Here is a 7,500-nt window from a genome sequence, read left to right on the forward strand (position 1 = left end):
CCGAGCGGGCCACGGGCCCCTGGAATCGCATCCTAAGACTCAGATAGGATCAGACAGCCTGGAGACACTCAGATCCACTTCTCCTCGGGGAGCCAGCCGAGCCCCTCGGAAACCCTGAGCCTGATACCTTCCTTCCAGAGGTCGCCACGGCCTCACTGGGCGAGTCAAGAGTGCCACCTCCTGGCGGACGAAACCGAGAGTCAGCTGCTTAACCCCAGCGAGCCTCCCAGGTGCCCCTACAAGGTGCTTGGAAATGTTGAGGTTCTTCCCTCTTGCCTTGCTTTTGCAGGGATGATGACAGTGACCACGTCTGTCTACCTGGTGAGGAAGAGGAAACAATTCCAGGTTGCTGAACCCTGGTTTTCCACACTGCAGACGACAGGATATCACCCCCTCCCCCTCTTTCAACCTGACCCAGGAATTCCCTTACGCTGAGCCAAGGACAGGGTGGGGTGGTGGTGGTGGTGGTGGTGGTGGGGGGGTGTCTTGTTGTTGTTGTTGTTGTTTGTTTTGTTTTGTTTTCCCAGTTGTGGTAAAAAAGAAAAATAGACGTCACCTACAATGGAATGTTGTAGTCGTTTCTTTCTTTCTTTCTTTTTTTAAAAATATTTTATTTATTTATTCATGAGAGACACAGAGACAGAGACACAGGCAGAGGGAGAAGCAGACTCTATGCAGGGAGCCTGACGTGGGACTGGATCCTGGGTCTCCAGGATCAGGCCTTGGGCTGAAGGCAGACGCTAAACCGCTGAGCCACCCGGGGATCCCTGGACGCTCAACCGCTGAGCCACCCAGGCGCCCCATTCGTACTTAAGTTATTGAGAGTTCGTTCCTTCATTTTTCATCATCTCTAGACCCAGCGTAGGGCTCGAACTCACAAGCCTGACTGCAATCAAAAGTTGAGTGCTCTTCCGACTGAGCGGGCCTGCGGGGGTGGGGGTGGGGGTGGGGTGGGCCCGGGGCGGAAGCTTCTGCCCTTTCATGTTTTCAAGCTCAGAGTCACGTTTTGTCCGGGGACAGCCCCACCCCCCAACCCTTCCGTGCGGAGGTGCCATCTGTCGGGCTGGTTCATGTTTGTCCATCTTCCTTACTCCTTTTAGTAGACAGAAGGTGGCTTGTGACACAGCCGGTGACTACTTCGAATGAGACTGAGGATTTCCCTTGGGAAGTGGGTGCGAGAGGGAGGACAGGTCGATGGGGAACCAGGAAACTGCTGGCCCTTCGCTTCAGAGGAAAAAGTGTGCTTGTTGGGCCCTCACCCAGGGTGGATGAGTCAGAACTGTCCCTGGCCAGGCCTCCCTTAGTCCTTCGCCCTTATCACTCCATGCCTGTGTTTGGCCTCTGGACCCTAAGACACCACGGTCATGTGTTTAACTCCCCATCAGATTCACCAGACCCCGCCATGCCACGCCCTCCCAGATGCACCCCCACCCCTGGAAGGCATTAGAGTGAGATGGCATCCTCCACATCCAGGATTGATTCCCAAAGGGTTTATTGGGGTTTCCTGGGTCAGGAAACCAGGGGGGGTCGCTTTTGGACCCCAAACAATGTGAGTTCTTCATACATCCTCTTTGCCCTTCTCTTTCCCCCTCCCCTCCCCTCCTCTTCTCTTCTCTTTTCTTCTGTCCCCTCCCCCACAGTTTGGGAGCCGCAGCCTGAGGGTTGGGGGAGGTGCAGAAAGCCATTCAATGGAGAGAAGTCCCAGGCTCGGACTGTAACAGACAACCATGTGCATTTGAATGAAATGATTGAATGAGGGCCATTGGAATGGATGGCCCTGAACCTCCCTTCTGCCACCCGCCACCCTCCATCCCCGCCCCCAACCAACCCTGAGTCCTCTGGTGGATTTGGGAATGGAAGGCGTGTGTGTGTGTGTGTGTGTGTGTGTGTGTGTGTGTGTTTACACGGACGCACCCGCGGAGGGTGGTGGGGCATGCTCACGTTGGCTCCTGCAAACTCCATTCATTCTGGGAATGTTCTATTGTTTCTGCTGAGTTGCCAGTTGCTGCGATGAGCCAAGCTATACTCCTTCCGTTGCCTAGTTCTTAAAAAGGCCGAGTCTCCGGTTTTCTCAGTGAATGGACTGACCCACACCTTCCCATCCCGCCGGACCCCTTCTGCAAATACTTGCACTCAAAGGGTTCTTTCACTTCGTCCAGAAAACAAACATCAGCCACCCACACCCACCCCATTGCCACAGATACGCAACCCACACAACAAAACTCCAGCTGGCCTCCTTCTGCTTCCATGTACTTTAGAGAGTCACTGTCTTAGACATGCCTTAGGCTCAAGGACTTGATGCTGTCTCCCTTTCTGTGGCACGGTCCCGTCCCCCGTTAGGCCCAAAGTAGAATTGAATTGCATGACCACACTGCTACACTGCTCGCGGGAGCTGGAGAAGATATGCTAACGTGACTGACCTGATGGGAGCACTGTCCATTTGAAAGGACCTACAGGCCGAGGCGTCTACAAACATGCTCCCTGGAAGTCTTTGGCATTCACATGCCTCTGATGAAATCATTGCTCTGGAAACTCCAGCATCTATAGCCGATCTTGTTGTCCATGGTCTTCTGACCATTACTCGTCCTCTGTTCGCCTGACATTCTGCCCAATTGTCCACGGAGAAATTAGACCCCATCCCGTGAGAGCCGAATCCGATTCCTCTGCTCACCCCCACGACAGACAGAGAAGAATATGCACAGGTCTGTGCCCGCCCATCTTCTCTTTCTCTGCCACGCCACGCCACGCCACGCCACGCCAGGCCACGCCAGGCCACGGCAGAAGAAAATGTGGCCCGCCCTCCCTTCTCCTGTCAAAAGTCAAATCTGAGATATGACTTGGATACGAAGGAAACCAGATTACTGTTTTGAATCATAGACACATTGATTGATTGAAGATTTTATTTAGGTAGTCATGAGACGCGCGCGCGCGCGCACGCACGCACACGCACGCACGCACGCACGCACACGCACGCACGCACGGACGGACGCACGGACGGACGCACGCACGCAGGCACGCACGCACGGACGCACGCAGAGGCAGAGACGCAGGCAGAGGGAGAAGGAGACTCCATCCATGCAGGGAGCCCGCTGTGGGACTCGACTCCAGGACCCCGGGATCACGCCCTGGGCCAAAGGCAGGCGCTCAGCCGCTGAGCCACCCCGGCCTCCCTACCTGGAGACACTTTGATAGAGTAGCAGCAGCAGCAAAGAAACACAGGCACACCGCCGCTCCCCCCACCCCCCCAGGTGAAAGAAGGTCCTGCTGACTCCCCTCCTTTTCCTCTGAGAAGAGAAGCACACCCCCTCTCCTGCCCCTGGAAGGTGCCTTGGAGGGGAGCGCCAGGAGGGGAGTGAATGACATTCTTCTCTTCAAGGACAGGAAGTGGAGCATGAGCAGGAGAATTCTGGAGAAACAGATTGTGTTATAGAAAAGAAAAGAAAAGAAAAGAAAAGAAAAGAAAAGAGAAAATCCTTATGTTCTTTGAGCCTCCCCCCCCCCCCCCCATGGAGTTCCTCTTCCACAACCTCTTCTCATTCAACCCAATAGACAAGTATTTGGGGGGGGGGGGGTCAGGTCCCAGACGCTGAGAGGGTGGAGGTGAAGGTGGTGCGGGGGAGGGGGGGGCACACCTTCCTCTCCAGCGCCTTTGGTTCAGACCTCCTTCGTGGCCTCCCTCCCTCCCTCCCTCCCTCCCTCCCTCCTTCCTTCCTCTTCTAAATATACAAATTAAATCCTAAAAAGAAAAAGGAAGGACACGAGAAAAAACAGTGCATCCGTTGCTGTCCTAGGAGTGCTCCCGGGGCCCTCCGCCCGTCCCCGGGCCGAGAGGCGAGATCCGAGGCGTCCTGACGGCCTCGCCGCCCGGATCTGTCCCGCTGTCGTTCGCGCCGGTTGTCGGGTGCCACCTGGCGGCCGCTTTTATAGAGCGTGTCCCCTCCGGAGGCTCGGCGGCGACAGCAAGGAACAGGCTTTGGTGGCGGTTTCCCGGGGCCGAGTTCCAGGAGGAGGGCGGCCCCGGCGCGGGCGTCCGGCTGTCGCCGGGGCATCGGCGCGCGATGCGCTCGCCGGAGATTGGACCTCCAGAGCTGCGAGGGAGTGTCGCTGTCGCCGCTGTCGCTGTTGTCGCCTCCGCCTCGCTCCCGGAGGAGGGCGTGCGGGCCGCCTGGGTGGGTCGACCAGCACCCGCCGGTGGCTCCTCCTCCGCCCGCGAGGACCGACCTGGGCCGCCTCGGGGGGAAGGGGACAGGGTGTGTCCCGCCGTCCGTCCTGTGGCTCCGGGCGATCTTCGGGCCTTCCGTGTCACGCGGTTGTCTCCCGTTGTCACGCCCTGGCGACGGGGACCGGTCCGAGCCTGGAGGGGAAGCCCGTGGGTGGCGCGACAGACCCGGCTGCGGGCACGTGTGGGGGTCCCGGGCGTCGGACGCGATTTTCTCCCCGTTTTCCGAGGTCCGCTGCGGAGGTGGGTCCCGGTCGGACCGGGTGCCACGCGGGGGTGGGCCGGCCGGCCGGCCCCGGTGGCGATTCCCGGTGAGGCTGCCTCTGCCCGCGTGGCCCTCCACCTCCCCTGGCCCGTGCCGGGGTTGGGGACGGCGGTAGGCACGGGGCGGTCCTGAGGGCCGCGGGGGACGGCCTCCGCACGGTGCCTCCGGAGAACTTTGACGATTTTTCAAAGTCTCCTCTTGGAGATCACTGGCGTGGCGGCGTGGCGGCGTGGCGGCGTGGCGGCGTGGCGGCGTGGCCGTCTCCACCTCCCGCGTATCGCCCCTCCCCCCTCCCCACCCTGGGTCGACCAGATAGCCCGGGGGGCTCCGTGGGGTGGGGGTGGGGGGGCGCCGTGGGGCAGGTTTTGGGGACAGTGGCCGTGCCACGGTCCCGGGAGGTCGCGGTGACCTGTGGCTGGTCCCCGCCAGCAGGCGCGGCTATTTTCTCGCCCGAAATGAACATTTTTTGTTGCCAGGTAGGTGCTGACACGTTGTGTTTCGGCGACAGACAGGCAGACGGAAAAGACAGTCGGTCCGTCGCTCGCCTTGGAGATGTGGGCCTCTGGGCGCGTGTGGGGTTCTGGGCTTGACCGCGCGGCCGAGCCGGTCCCTGTCCTCGCTCACTGGAGCCTGAGCCGTCCGCCTGGGCCTGCGCGCCGGCTCTCGCGCTGGACTCCAGGTGGCCCGGGTCGTGGTGTCACCCTCCGGTCTCTGGCACCCGAGGGAGGGCGGTGTGGGCAGGTGGCGGTGGGTCTTTTACCCCCGTGCGCTCCATGCCGTGGGCACCCGGCTGTTGGCCGTGACAACCCCTGTCCCGCAAGGCTCCGTGCCGCGTGTCAGGCGTCCCCCGCTGTCTCTGGGGTTGTCCGGTCGCTCCTGCCCCCTGGGGGTCGAGGGGCTGCCGGTGAGGCGGAAGCAGGTCCCCCCGGTCGCCGTCCTCGCTGGGCTTTTGCTCCTCGGGAAGCCCCCTCGGGGCCGCAGCTTGCTGCCGATCGATCGATGTGGTGATCTCGTGCTCTCCTGGGCCGGGCCTAAGCCGCGTCAGACGAGGGACGGGCATCCATGGCGGATGCGACCGCTCTTCTCGCTCTGCCCGCGGGCCCCTCCCTCCCCGGCTCCTCCACGCCCGGCCGTCGTGACGGCGGGTGCGCGGGGGGGCGCGCGCCGGGGTTGGGGGTGGTGCGGACTCCGGCCCGACCCCGCCCTCCCGCCTTCTTGCCTCGCGGCGCTGGCGGGACCGGGGTCCTCTGACGCGGCGGACACTCTCGCCGGCCTTTCCTGAAGGCCTGGGTCCGTGGCGAGCGGCCCTCCCCTCCGCGGGGAGGGCCTGCCCGACGCCGCGCTGCTCACCGCCCGGCCTGGGCGCGCTTGAGCGCGTTGCGCCCGGCCCTCCGTGGTGCCCCTGGAGCGCTCCAGGTCGCCTCAGGTGCCTGAGGCCGAGCGGTGGCGTCGTTTCCTTCCCCGTCGACTCCCCTCGGGCCGCCGCCGCCGCCGTCGGTGGCGCGTCCGAGGAGCGGGTGGCGGAAGTCGGCAAGGGAGGCGCACCCGTGCCCCTGGCGGGGGCCCGGGCGCCTCGTCTTCCTTCCCCCTCCCCTCCCCCTCGCCGCGCCGGCGGGGGTGGTGTGGGGGCGGTGTGACTCGGAGGACTTGGTGGGGACGCGTGAGCGCCCGCGGCGGGCCGAGCCAGCGCCCCGGGCGCTTGGCCAGCCCGAGGGGCTGCCCCTCTCTCCCGGCACGGGTCGTGCCCCCGTCTCCGTTCCTCGGTCTCGCCCGCCTCGCGGGAGGCGGGGAGCTCTCCCCTCTGGGCGGTGACGTGGCCGCGCCGTGCTCGGGCGAGGTGGAGGGTGGTGTCCTCGAGGGGGCACCGGCCGCGAGCGCTCGGGGTTGCCCTGTGCCTGTCCCTTGCCGGAGATCTGCGCCCGCCCCGCGAGCCCTGTCGGCCCCGGAGCGCCGTTTGGTGGGGCCCGTTTGGGGGGACGAAGGGGGGGGGCGATGCGCCCTCGGTGAGAAAGCCTTCTCTAGCGATCCGAGAGGGTGCCTTGGGGTACCGGAGCCCCCAGCCGCTGCCCCTCCTCTGCGCGTGTAGTGTGGCCACCGACGCGGGGTTGACTACCGTCGCGACGTGTTTGGGCAGAGCGCCGCTCTTTGCCTACCGCGGCCTGCGCCTCCCCCCTCCGAGATGGGGGAGGATACCGTCGGGCCGGGCCGGCGTCCGGTGCGGGGTGTGTTGCCCGCGTGCGTGTGCGAGTGTGCGCGCGGCCGGGGGGGGGGGTTGGGGCGGGGCGGCCCGCCCCCCGCCCCCCCCCCCCACGCCAGCCACCCCGTGTGTGTTGCGTGTGCGCCGCGCGAGCGGCTGGCTTGGCTGGCTGGCTGGCTGGCTGGCTGTCTGTCCGGGCCCCCGCCCGCTCCCGGGCGGAGTCGCCGCCGGCGGTGGCGCGGCGGGCGCGCACGGGTCGGGCCAGCTCCCTCCTGGGGGCGCCTCCCCGGGTCGTGACTCCGGGTTGGACCGGACGGATGGACGGACGGACGGACCGGCGGATGGACGGACGGAGGTTCGGACGGGTCCCCCGCGGCGGGGGGTCGCGCGTGCCTTGGGCCCCGGCGGTGTGGGGCCCGGTTTGCGGGGAGGTCTGCCAAGGGTGCTGAGGCCGGCCGGCGTCCCGGGCGTCGCGGGACCGCCCTCGTGCTGGTGGCGGTGGGATCCCGTGCGCGTTTACCCGGTGGCCCGGCTCGCGCCTTCGTTGGCGCGCCCTTCCCGGGACCGGCCCTTCCCCACGCGCTCCCGGCCCTGGCACGCTGCTGTGCGCTTCCTCCCCGTCGCCGCCGACCCGCCCCCCCCCCGCCCCCCGCCTGCCCGCGTCCCCCGACCGCACGGTCGCGGGCGCGCCGCGTGTGCCGCCCCTAACTCCGCCCTCTGGGGACCGAAACCGGCCTCGCCGCTGTTGGGTGTCTTGCTCCCCCCCGCCCGCCGTGGCTGGGGGGGCGTCCCCGGGCGAAGTGCTCTCGGTCCTCCGAG

This window comes from Vulpes vulpes, unplaced genomic scaffold (genome assembly GCF_048418805.1).
Source record: "Vulpes vulpes isolate BD-2025 unplaced genomic scaffold, VulVul3 u000000712, whole genome shotgun sequence".
NCBI classification, from domain to species: Eukaryota; Metazoa; Chordata; class Mammalia; order Carnivora; family Canidae; genus Vulpes; species Vulpes vulpes.